The 13,598-nt window shown below is 39.0% G+C and overlaps 1 protein-coding gene across 6 annotated transcripts in view; it reads right to left on the minus strand.

Annotated features, from left to right (window-relative positions):
- Positions 1-6,457, minus strand: part of LOC112044531 (rho guanine nucleotide exchange factor 17) — a 150,753-nt gene extending 144,296 nt beyond the window's left edge. For all 6 annotated transcript variants that reach the window (XM_052888406.1, XM_052888410.1, XM_052888408.1 and 3 more), the window contains exon 1: positions 6,113-6,457. The gene's annotated coding sequence lies outside the window, so the exon portion shown is untranslated. The remainder of the gene's footprint in view (positions 1-6,112) is intronic.
- Positions 6,458-13,598: the final 7,141 nt, after the last annotated feature.

The raw sequence follows: 13,598 nt of genomic DNA on the forward strand, positions 1-13,598 counted from the left end.
GATTAGCAGTCTAGTTTAGTTCCTAAACGGTATGCGAGGCTATTTATTCTCAACTAACTGGGTACTTGCTTACTTTTCTTAACGAACTTGTATTAAAGAGTCTTGTACCTTCTTAAATACCTGCTCATTGGTATTAGATTTACTTCCCGACTTCTAAAATATCGATTGTACTACGGCTTTATGTGTAACTAGAAGACGCTCCGCGGTTTCACCTGCATAGTTCCCACAGAAGTACGGGGCTAAAATATACATAGTATAGTATTAAGCAATACTATATTAGTACTTTTGACGGCCTCCGTGGCGCAGTGGTATGCGCGGTGGATTTATAAAACGGAGGTCCTGGGTTCGATCCCCGGCTGGGCAGATTGAGATTTTCTTAATTTGTCCAGGTCTGGCTGGTGGGAGGCTTCGACCGTGGCTAGTTACCACCCTACCGGCAAAGACGTACCGCCAAGCGATTTAGCGTTCCGGTACGATGCCGTGTAGAAAGGGGTGTGGATTTTCATCCTCCTCCTAACAAGTTAGCCCGCTTCCATCTTAGACTGCATCATCACTTACTATCAGGTGAGATAGTAGTCAAGGGCTAACTTGTAAAGAATAAAAAAAAAGAAGGCTCAAAGTGACATATCTGCAGTCAGGCTCTGCGTGATCAAATCAGAAATGAGGTGATCTGCAGAGGAACCAAGGTCACCGACATAGCTCAACGAGTCGCGAAGCTGATGTGGTAATGGGCGGGAAAGGTACATAGTTCGAAGAGCCGATGGGCGACCCCGCACTAGAAAGCGCAGTGTTGGTCGAACCCCCACCAGGTGTACTGACGACATCAAGCGAGTCGCAGGGATTCGCTGGATGCAGGTGGCTCAGTATCGTGATGTTTGGAAGTCCCTACAAAAGGCCTATGTCCTGCAGTGGACGTCCAACGGCTGATATGATGATTATGATGATGATGATGATGATACTAGTACTAGGTATATAAGCAAGAGTACTAAATAACTCAAAACACATTGTACTATAACCTTTTTAAGCGTATCACGGGCAAGGTAAACAGTTTATTCCGATAAGGCTGGGTCTACATTATGTATCATAAATATCACGATCGCTACCATATAGAGTTTCGTAAGTTGTATTATAATGTATAGTGTAATGTGCAATCGGCCTTACGTAGTAGCCATGTGAGCGAGCGTTGCGAAAGGCGGCGGCGTTTCGCGTGCGCAATTTTAAAGCGCAAAGAAAATTGTATTTTTAATAAATTTATTTTCCTCTAGAAATTCCAGTCTTCTAAAAATAAACTAAGGGTTTTATAGCCCTCAGGAGGTTGGATGTTCTTACAAAGGATTCTTTTCCATAACCAAAAAAAGCTAAGTTTGACTATGTGTGTGTCCGAATTTTTTGTTTGAGTTTGTATATAGTATTGCTGATATTATGATTAAATTGATCTACGTAACCACAATCCTTCAAAACTATGGGCCTCGTAAAAATACCTAGAGTCACTCAGCGGACGATGGAGTACCTACCATGCTCGTAATGTTTCTGCGTGATGAAGTCAGAAGCTAGCCGCATCTATCCGCAAAAATACCATCATTATTTCAGCCGATGGACATCCACTGCTGGACATAGGCCTCTTGCATGGACCTCCAAGCATAACGATCTCGAGCCGCCAGCATCCAGCGGTTTCCTGCAATTCGCTTGATGTCCTCTGTCCACTTAGTGGGGGGTCGACCAACACTGCGCTTTCCGGTGCGGGGTCGCCATTCTAACACCTTGGGACCCCAACGTCCATCGGCTCTTCGAACTATGTAAAAAAAAATACCATAGTCACCAACAAAGCTCAACGTGTCGCGAAGCTGAAAAGGCACAAGAGGACGTTGGGGGTCCCATTTTATGGAATAGTGACCCCACCCGAAAATTGCAGTGTTACCCTCCACTAGGTAGAACGAAGACTTCATGCGGGTCACAGGAAGAAGCTGGGTGATGGCGGCTCAAGACCATAGTGTCTGGAAGTCCGTAAAATAGGCCTATGTTCAGTTGTGGACACCTATTGGCTGATAATGATGATGATGATGATGTATGAACCGCGCAATTCAGTTAAGTGAACGTTATTTATTTATGTATACTTTATTGCACAAAAGAAAAACAATACTTAACAAAGAAAATACAAGAAAACATAGTAAACAAGAATGTGCGAAGAACGGCAATCTTATTTCTTATAGCAATATCTGCCAGACAACCTTTGGATAAAGGAATTAATGTATCATCATCATTGATAACACATATTCGGCTCACCGTTGACCAAGAGTCAGAGACAGAGAGGTCAATAGTCCACCACGCTGGCTCAATGGGGATCGGCTGACTTCACACACGCAAAAAATTAAAAAAATCTCTGTTATGCAGGTTTCCTTACGATGTTTTTCTTCAATCTTTGAGACACGTGATATTTAATTTTTTTAAATGCACACAACTGAAAAGTTGGAGGTGCGCGCCCCGGACCGGATTCGAAACCACACCTTCCAGAATCGGAGGCAGAAGTAATATCTACTGGGCTATCACGGCTCTGCTGACACCCATCGGCTGATAATGGTGATACTAATATATGAATTACGCCATTCAGTTAAAAGAGAACGTTACTTTTACTATTTCGCTTATTTGTCGCTCAAACCACATTATACTCCCGTGGCCGCAAGTCACAGCTCAGGCATCTGCTTGCAAAAAAGAAACAGTAATATAAAAACGCCGTTTCGATCATACTTCGAGCGCCGTAAGATTTAAGATCGTAAAGTTTCGTATTGGATTTCGAGAGTGAAATACGATATTTCTGACATCATTTTCAGCATAAAAAGCTTTAAGGGCTCCTTTACAGTATTCAAATATTTCGTATTATGAAATCGTTACGTAATTTATGTACAATTTATTTGTTTTTTTTTTTAAACTGGCTTGTATACGGTTCTGACTTTTAGCCGTTATGAGACTATTTAGTATACATTTATTTGAATGAACTTAAAGCACATGCATTCTGTATAATGTTACAAGCTTGAAGTACATGTTAACCAATAAATTAATTTTGACTTTGACTTTTGACTTTTGATTCTTTGATATCAGAGGTAGTTCAGAAAATATTCTACTCCATCACTAGGCCGACATGGATTCGATCCCCGCCCGTTGGACTATTGTCTTCAACATTCCTAACAAAGTTTTTACGACAATTTGGAGAGGAACGGATATGTTGGTTTATATAAAAAAACGTATGGCCAAGACACAGATTAAAGAATAATAGCCAGATAGAGTGCACGAAACACGACGGTGTCGTAGTCGTTTCACATACAAAATTCAAAAACGAATACACTCTCGAGTCAGTACGACACGAAGCGAAGCGTCGCATCAGTAATTTTCAACAATATTCAAGAAAAATGGCGTCTTGTGTTTTTAAATATTTTAAAAACTGTTCACAAAAATTAAAGAAATAAGATGAAGTATTTTTTATTAGTAATTATTGATTATTATATTAATTTACGTAATTATTGTTAGTGTTAAATTTTGAAATACAAATTATGAAAAAAGTTTTCATGTGCGGATGTCAAGGAGGTGCGTGACTTTTTTATGGGTATCACCGGCTTCACCACGCTGCTTTTAAAGAGTCATTCTGGATTATCTTTGTTCTGTGGGCCAAAGCAATCCTTTTAAAAATAAAATGATTTTCTTTTACTTATAATGTAGTTATACTGGCAACAATTAGTTAGTAATTTATTAACATTCACTGTACCGGATGCCTTACTCTCAAAAGTTATTGAGTTCAATTATCATGAAGTGTATGTAGGTAGGTATTTTTATTTCCTTTCGATTGTCTGCACATAAATTATTTATCAGTTATCGAGCAAATGTGAAAATTTATTGGTCTCTTACTTAAAGATCTTCGATTAAAGAGTTTAAACTTTATCATCAATTCACAATTCTTCAACACTAGAAGCACCTTGGGCATCAAGGTGCTGGAATGGCGACCCCGCACTACAACGACCCCCCACCAGGTGGCCTGACGACATCAAGCGAGTCGCTGGATGCAGGCGGCTCAGTATCGTGATGTTTGGAAGTCCCTACAAAAGGCCCATGTCCTGCAGTGGACATCCATCGGCTGATATTATGATGACGATCATGGGCCTCATAAGAAAGCTATGAGTCACTCAGCGAGTGATTGAGCGAGCTATCGAGACAGAAATGAGGAACCAAAGTCGCGAATCTGAAAAGGCACAAGAGTCGATGATCAATACGTGATCGAGGTCAATCGTACGATCTCACCTGATGTTAAGTGACGATACAAGCTAAGCACACGGGTCATCGTGGCTTAGATTCCTTACCCGAGTACTTATTAGACGCGGGGGACCTGGCTCCCCCGGTAATTTCTCCCAGCCCGGGGTCTCATTTCTTTCGGCGCTGAGGCATCTAGACTTAAGTACGAATTCTGTGGCCTGGGCCAAAATTCTTAGTATGACTAATTGGTAGAGATACACTGGCCGATTTTTATGCGCCGTCGTACTGCTAATTAGCCACGACCGAAGCCTATAATCTAAATAGATACTGCACTCAATTTAGAAGAAAATTCCCACTTTCGAAACGTCAGGTATATTATAAGATAATGGTGATAATAATCAGTCGAAAACTTAAAATAAAGTTACTAGGGTTTCAACCGTAACTTTAATTGATAAGATGATGGGATGGTTCCGTACTAACTGCGGAGTGATATGCCTCGTGTTCATAATGGACTTGAAGTCTGGCGCTTACTCTACCTTCCTAGTTGATAAAAATGATAACTACTTACCTAATCGAAAAAAACAATCGATAACTAATCTAATCTACGTCGTCAATAAAGATTAAGTGAAAGAAGATTTTTTATCTTGTGACTTATTTTATAATAAATTATTTATTTCTGCCACAACAATTTATTTTGTTTTAGGCATATTTTTTTTTAAATACTAACGAACACCAGCGATTTTATCCGCAAGAAAGGCAGTTTATGTTTTGATCCTCTTTTCAACCCCATTATAGTAAATTTTTTTTAAATAACTTTTTTTTAAAAAACTAAAAATGTCATACAGTCATAAATTATTTTAACCCAATTTTTTTTAACTCCTTATGAGTGAAATTTTTTGAACACATGTTTTATATTTAACCAATACATAATTAGGTAAATGATTATCAGTAATATAATTTAAAATATAAACGATTTAACTTATTGTATTACTTGGATTAATTACTGAAACTTTACATAAACGCCATTTTGATAATTTGAAACTTTACACGGGAGAAACACGGGAAATCTCAACTACCTACAGTCACATTTAAATATTATAAGTAGGTAATCGAAATTTTTAGTCACACATTCTAAATCCTTAATAGCTCAATTCATAGCCTCAATAGCTCAACGGTAAGAGCGGTTGGACTCATCAACGAGGGGTGGTGGTTCGATCCCCGCCTCGTTGGTCTATTGTAGTACCCACTCCTAGCACAGTCTTTCCCGACTAGTTGGAGGGGAATAAGAATATTGGTCATATTAAAAAAAAATCTAAACAAAATTAAGTAGGTATCTACCAAACAATTTAAAATAAATTATAGGTACATAAATAACGTTAATACGTTCGCTGCGGCGTGAATTTTCTGTACGAGGTTTTTTGACCTCGTTCTAAAACTTTGTACGAGGTCCATTGACCCCGTAACTCTTGAAGCCGCTAGACTTACGAGGTCGACTGACCTCGTAATAAAACTGTGTACGAGGTCAATCGACCTCGTAACTCTTGAAGCCGCTAGACTTATTCACCTCGTACCGCATTGAAAGTGTTAAATTACTCCAAAAACACCAAGCAGCTAGAGGCAGTATAAAACTATTAATATTCTGCTGACTCTACTATCAAATTACTTATGTAGAGTGATTCCCATAAAAAGCCGATATCAAAAACATTAACCTAATTTTAATGTCAAAATTATTGTAAAACAAACCTATTAGACACCATAAAAAGTTTCACAAAACAATAATAATAAAAAAGCCAAAAACAAAACCCGTCCAATAAATGTAAATTTCAGCATTGAAACACCAACAATGAGTGCACCAATCGTTAAATACACTTACCAGTTTTTGAATCGAGATAACCACGACAATGAACTTGACTGGACCAATTGGTACGAGTATCAGACGAACCACGAGACCAATACCAATTTCACCCGTACCTCACAGGATTCGGATGCAAACAGCAAAAGTTGCTGAATGCGAAAAAAAAGAACTATCACTTGATAAATCTCACAGAAACAGAAATCACTTAGTTTGTATACAACACGATGCACTAGGTATTGTCATTGTTCACTGTTAAAAACTTGCGTGGTCGGACAGTGTATTGTTGAGAAAAAAAAACGGAATGAATCGATCGCGCCGGCTACAGAATCCGACGCCTCGGGTGCGCGGACGCCGTACTAAAACTGAACCAACCGGTGTGAAGTAGTCAACAAGCATGCGACAGCAAGTCTTGAGAGCGTGGCGCTCGGAACGGCGCTCCGAACTTCACACCAAACGATACATTTATGTTTATATGAAAAACGACACAAATAAACGAAGGACCGTGATAATGCCGATAGATTGCTATCCACATTGGATGTCTGGTCACGCGTATGTTCAACTTTTTCGTGAAAAATGAGATAGATTGCATCTTGAATCTCCACATATCACATACAGTATGCCACAAGGCAAACTTGAAAATGCATCAAATATAAATTACAATACACGCTGTTACACTGAAAAAAAATATTCCTGGTGTGCCATACTTACATACGTAGCAAACTAGACACTAATAAGAGAGACGAATATCTTAGCACTCCATGGATTCACCGTGCAGGTGCCGGGTCCATCGCGTGGTAGAGGGAAAAACACCAAGCAAAGTCCAGGACTTGTGACTACCGGATGTAGGGTTAAGGAATTCCTTGACGATCGATCAACATTCCCCTTCTCTGCTCGTGTTGTTCTCCCTACCTATTCAAATTTGGTAAGATCCTATTAGAGCAGCTTTGGATACCCGTTCTAATATAGAACTAGCTGCACTTCTAGAGAGGCCAAGGTCTTTAAGCAAGTTATAGAGAGATTTTGCTGGTAATCCTCTCGCACCTACTTCTACGGCGTACAGACTGACTACATAGCCATTTTTAGTTAGTTCATTTGTTAGGTCATAATATTTATTCACTTTTAAACTGTGGTCTTTCGGAATGTTAGTCTCCCACGGCACAGTAAGCTCTACAAGTACTATTCGCTTAGTTTGTTTGGACAAAAGGAAAATGTCTGGTCTAGATCTCGAAATAGCGACATCCGCTGGGATTTTATAATGTTTCTCATACGTATCCATTAATAAAGTCCAATCAGGTGCAGAACCTAGGATTGAGTAAGGCTTAATAGATAGGCTTAATAGTGTCTAGTTTTGCTACGTATTTTAGCCAGCTGTATAGAAGCTCCATATGTAACATGGTGTTGCTTCTAAACGGCACAGTGAGCTGCTTTTAGATACTAAGTATACGGCATTTGTTGTACGTATGCTGCACCTGTAGAAAATAGTGTGCTCCTTACGTAAGTATCTCATTTAAGTAGCTTACATTTCTGAGTGTACGAATCCAATAAGTCCACCAACCTTGATTCTTTTATGATCATTTTAATCGCTCTATGACAGTAAGAAACATTTATCTTATTAGGTATCTTTCTTATAGAGGGATTTTCTTCTAATAAGATCACTAGCGGACCATCAGAAAATTGGTGAAAATTTTCATACATTACATTTCATGGTTCATTGGCAGGCAGAGATTATGTCTTTCCATTTGCTACAATCATAATAATATCTTGCCCTTGCTTCTTCCATTCTAATAATTAATCCTTCTCATGCAAGTTTGACGTAACGTGATAGATTACTGGATATAACCTCTACCTTTGATTCAAAGGGCGTAGGTCCCAGGGCATGCACCTCCAACTTTTCAGTAATGTTCATGTTTCAAACGGTGAAGGAAAAACATCGTGAGGAAACCTGCATACTTGACCAGTTTCTTAATTCTCTACGTCATGTAAAGTCTGCCAATCCGCATTGGGCCTCTCATTCTGAGAAGACTAGCTCTCAGCAGTGAGCCAAATATGGGTCAATATTGATGATATAAGTTCGTCGGTTTACGGTACTCTTATTCTGGCAATTCCTGGATTTTGTTCAAGAACGTTAGTCTTGGCATTTCCCTTCCAACATTTCCATTTACAGCACCCTTATGTTAATCTCCTTTCATAGATAGAAAATTATTTATTTTGCTATCATCGACGAAAAGCCGACGAACGAATGCGACAACGTCACCCAGGTCTGATAAAATTGCAAAATTTTTTCCCATTTATTGAGGAAGGCTATAGGCTATATATTATCCCCATATTCCTACGGAAACGGGAACCACGCGGGTGACACCGCGCGGCGTCAGCTAGTACCTTATAAAATGATAACGTTAAATATATTGTTAAACTCTGCTTTGGGAGCAAAAGTTTCTTATTCTATGGGCGTGCTGACGACGAAAATAGCTTGGGCCAATAAAGTGCAACTTGTTACGATATATAAAATTGAAATTTATGTGCAACGAAATCCCTTAAAACTAACGCAACCCAGATTCCGGATCTAAATTTGGAGGAAGGAAGACGAATTAAAATGGCGGCCAATAAATTATAACGGATTATAAAACACTGCCGATCTTTTTAAATGGCGTAATCGACTCTGTTACGTTTGAACTGCCTTTTGATTTAAAATTTAGGTTTATTTATAACCGACAAAAGAGTGTGTGATAAAATTAAAACCGAACTTAAAATTAAATTTTGGCTTTTGCCCACAACCACCGATATTTTATAATATAGATATGTTATGGGCTTACAAAATCACCGCAAAAAGTGATCTGAGTTTAGACGGATGACACTGAACGCACACATTTTTTGTTTTCTTACCAATATATTTATGAGTTTTGCATTTTTTAAACACACACTCGACATTGTAGACATTATTTAGGTATGAGACTAAATGAAATTAAGACAAATTGCCACTTTTGTTCGACGCGTTAGTGCCATATCTAATAGTATAAAATCTTTGCCCACAACTTCACAACTTCCGGCAAAGTTCTGTTGAATATTTCGTTGATAACTAGCGTACGCCCGCAAATTCGTTAGCGTGAAATTCAGTATTTCAATAATTGCGCAGGAACCATGGATTTTGCCGAGATAAAATGTAACCTGTTTGTTTCTCAATAACATTTTCTATTTTCCAGTGAAAGTCCCATTAAAATCGGTTCAGCCGTTCTAGAGACAAATAGGGACACGCAAATGTTTGAAAAGTTTGTTCGTATCTTTATACAGTAAATAACATAAGCACTTGAGAAAACAGTTATTTTAAAAATCACGGACAGACACTTTTATTTATAATACCTGTTTATTGATGATAATAATCAGATGCCAAAACAAAGTTACATAAAAAACCGAATCCCGCGATGTCGTAGTCGCGAGCATCTGTGAATCCTTTACAAAACCTTGACCCGAATAATTTACGAAAACCCAGCCTCTGTAGCCAAATAGCACGTCGATTCTATTTCTACGATCGCAAACGCTTCAACAACTAGAAAAATGTATGGGAACGACAGATCTTGATCGCGTGACCTGTCGATAGCAAATGTCACTCCCATACATTTTTCTAGTTTTCGAAGCGCTTGCGATCGTAGAAATAGAATCGACGTGCCACTTGGCTAAATGGGCAGGTTGCATGTAAACATGAGGTCACAAGACTCAATCTATACTAATAATATAAAGAGATTTGATTGTTTGTTCATTTGTTTGCATGGAGCTCTGAAACTACTGAACCGATTTGAAAAATTCTTTCAATGTTGGGAAGCTAGTTTGCTTGTTTCTTTTCCTGAGTGTTATAGGCTATATTTTATCCTCGTATTCCTACGGGAACTAGGTTTTTATTGGTTCATTTATACGTAATATTATTATAGTTTTGTTATGTTAGAAATCTATATATATAAAAGAAAGTCGGGTTTGTTACAACACTTTAACTCGAGATCTGCTGGACCGATTTTCATGGTTTTTGATTCGTTGGATTTGTCTCCGCCAAGAATAACAGAATACATCTTAAAAACAATGAAAACTCGACGAATAAATATTTATGAAAGATGAGTAATTTTTCAATGTTAATCTGTTTGGTACCTGTCAAACATTCGTTGTCCATCCTGTCAAATACTGTTTATGTTATGATTGACATTTATACGTGCGTTCAGAAATACTGACAAATGATTAACATTTGCGCGTGTGTTCATAAATTTATTTTATGTAAATTAAAGTTTCTATTTCCGAAAAAAAATCCGAAAAGGGGTAGGGTCGGGGCAGGGTAGGGGTATAGTAGGGGTAGGGTAGGGGTAGGAGTACGGTAGTGTAGGGTAGGGATAGGGAAGAAGTGGACATAAGTCAAAGCGAAGCTTGACCGGGTCCGCTAGTACAGAATAAGTTCCAAACAACCATAATCTTTTCATTTGGGAAAACAGTATCGGTCTCTATTAGGTAAGTGCTCGATTATCGAAACACTAGTGAATTCTTATCAACAGTTTATCGCATATTGACATTGCAATATTTAGCGATAGGTAGTAACGTCTCGTATCGTACATCAAGACCCATTTATACTTAAAGATAGTAAACATCATATTATTTTCAATGTTAGTATCGGTCATTTGCTTTTAAAAGTACTCATTCATTATCTGTTTTTCATTTTCGATCCCCAATTTTTAAAAGTGCAGTACTTGACTACTATTTTGACGAGACTTTTTTTAAAAGTTTTCCTAATATAGCAAATATTCAAGTAAATATCATTCAAATATGACCAAAATTAAAAGCACAGTGTTAGTCAACCCCTCACCAGGTTAACTGACGTCATCAAGCGAGTCGCAAGGATTCGCTAGATGCAGGCGGCTCAGTATCGTGATGTTTGGAAGTCCCTACAAAAGGCCTATGTCCTGCAGTGGACGTCCATCGGCTGTTATGATGATGATGCTGATGACCAATAATCGTGTTCCCTTCAAATTAGTCAGATGGACTATTAGGTATGGATACGACAACAGTCCAGTGTTAACATTCAGTGTTTTACATCTCTATAGTATAAGTCCGGCTCCCTTAGTGTGGATCGGTTTTTAACCCTCAACGCAAAAAGTGGGGTGTTATAAGTTGGACGTGTCTGTCTGTCAGTCAGTATGTCTTTGGTACCATAGCTCCCGACGGGTGAAGGTATTTCAATTTAGTTTTTTTTGTATCAAAGGTGACTTACGGGCGAGTGTTTTTAGACATATTTGATGAAAATCGGTTGAGCTGTTTAAAAGTTGTGGGGGGGTGAAAGTGGAGAAGAACAACCGAATGTCTGCAAATGTACTCGAGTGGGATCTCAAATGAAAGCGCACTGAAAGAGAATATTGACGACTTGATCGAGAGTGTAATTAACAATTTCATGACATTCAGGGGATTTTCAAAATTTTCAATTATATGTTATTTCTGCCTGATTGTGTAAGCGCTGTAGACTCCATAATGCTAGCCACAAACGGTCAATTATTCTCACGTTTCTCTATCACCCACGACTATAATTGATCGTGTGTTGATCACTGCGTACATGACTTGTATAGTATGCCGCGTGGGTACTGCCGTTTGCTTTTCAGAAACGTGACAATAATTGACCGTCAATGGCGATATAACCTCAGCTGCGTCACCGGGGGTTTTTGGACGAGTGCAGAAACATCATCTGATAGGTCCCGAAAGCAGAAGAGATGGATGGAACGACTCTGTATGAGCGTCTCCTCTGAGACTCGGACCTCGGTTCAAAAGGCTGTTCTGGAAGGTAGATCCGTTATGTCTGTGGCATTGAATTTTCAGAAGCAACACTGCCACTAACTCAGACGCTTTAAGCTTCTAATTTTAACTTTTTATGACGTCTCCTTCCCTGGAGGAAAACGTCGGAATACCTACACTGCCAGCGGAGTCTACAAAATCCTTTGAAGGTATTCTTCTTCTTCTTCACACATAATCACACACACACACACACATAATCACACGCTCACACATAATTACACACACTTTCCTGGGCCTTTTCCGCACTTGGCCACCAGGGGCTGGCCGTTGTACGTAGGTCCATTTGGTGCTGATCCCCGCTGGAGTCACTCCAGCCGACCGAACACGCTCCAGAAGCTTAGCAGGCCGCCCAGATCGCCGAACGCCTCTTGGAGATCGTTTGAAGGTTTCGGGAACTAGGTATAAAGTGCGGCTTACAACTAATCGCAATCTTCAAAAGTGTGTTGTGAGTTGTGACCCCATACTTCCTATGTCAAATTTAGAGCACTAATCGGTATCTAAGAGATGTGATAGCCCAGTGGATATGACCTCTGCCTCCGATTCCGGAGGGTGTGGTTTCGAATCCGGTCCGGGGCATGCGCCTCCAACTTTTCAGTTGTGTACATTTTGAGAAATTAAACATCACTTATCTCAAACGGTGAAGGAAAATTGTGTTGGACTATTGGTTGGCTAATCAATGGAATTCTGATAGGAGACTCAAGCTTAGCAGTGAGCCGAATATGGGTTGATAACGAATCAGTATCTAGTTGTATGCCTTATCTAACATTTTATAACCTCAAAATTCTCAGAACATAAACAAAAAGTTAGGATATACGTTCCTACGAAATGTTGCATGGTCATTGTTATTGAAGTTTCGTTCATATTATATAAGTATAGTATACGTATGTTCCCTCGTGTTACATTGTACGAATATGTTGTGTGTGACCTTTGATCGATGTGTTCTTATTACAAAGCTTAGACGCTAAAATTATATAATATGTGTGTACCTACTAAGCCAAACTTACAGTCCATTCTCCACTCTTGCTAGCTCTTAATTACCTAAATAGCTAGTAGGTAATCATCTTGTACTAGTTTATTGTATTCTGTGGTTTATTTGTTTGGTTTACATATGTTCTATGTATTGAATTTTTTTTCTTTATTATACCTATACAAGTTAGCCTTTGACTAAAATCTCATCTGGTGGTACGTGATGATACAGTCTAAAGATGGAAGCGGGCTAACTTGTTATGAGGATGATAATCCATACACCTTTCGGTTTCCACACGACACCATACCGAAACGCTAAATCGGTTTGAGGTACGTCTTTGCCGGTAGGGTGGTAACTAGCCACGGCCCGACTAGCCATTCTTTATTTTGGTGTACAAATAAACACTTTGGCGCACACTACCTTCCTATACCTTATTATAGGGCCATCTAAATTACTTATTATTGGAAGCCTTGGGGTCTTAAGTACATAATGGGGTGTTTTTATCAGAGAAATAATACATATTTTTTAAAGGTGAAGTAGGTACCTAACTCTATCATTAATGCACGTCACAAATCGGCTTATCAATCGAAACCTAAGTGGCTAGAGGGCCCCATTGATCGCAGGACCCTAGGCATTTACTCATAGTGCCCAGTAAGAAAAGAGATCTGCGTTTTTGACGGTGAGATGGTTACTAGCGACAGTTAAAGCCAACCATTAAAATAA

This window comes from Bicyclus anynana, chromosome 22, assembly GCF_947172395.1.
Source record: "Bicyclus anynana chromosome 22, ilBicAnyn1.1, whole genome shotgun sequence".
Lineage (NCBI taxonomy): Eukaryota > Metazoa > Arthropoda > Insecta > Lepidoptera > Nymphalidae > Bicyclus > Bicyclus anynana.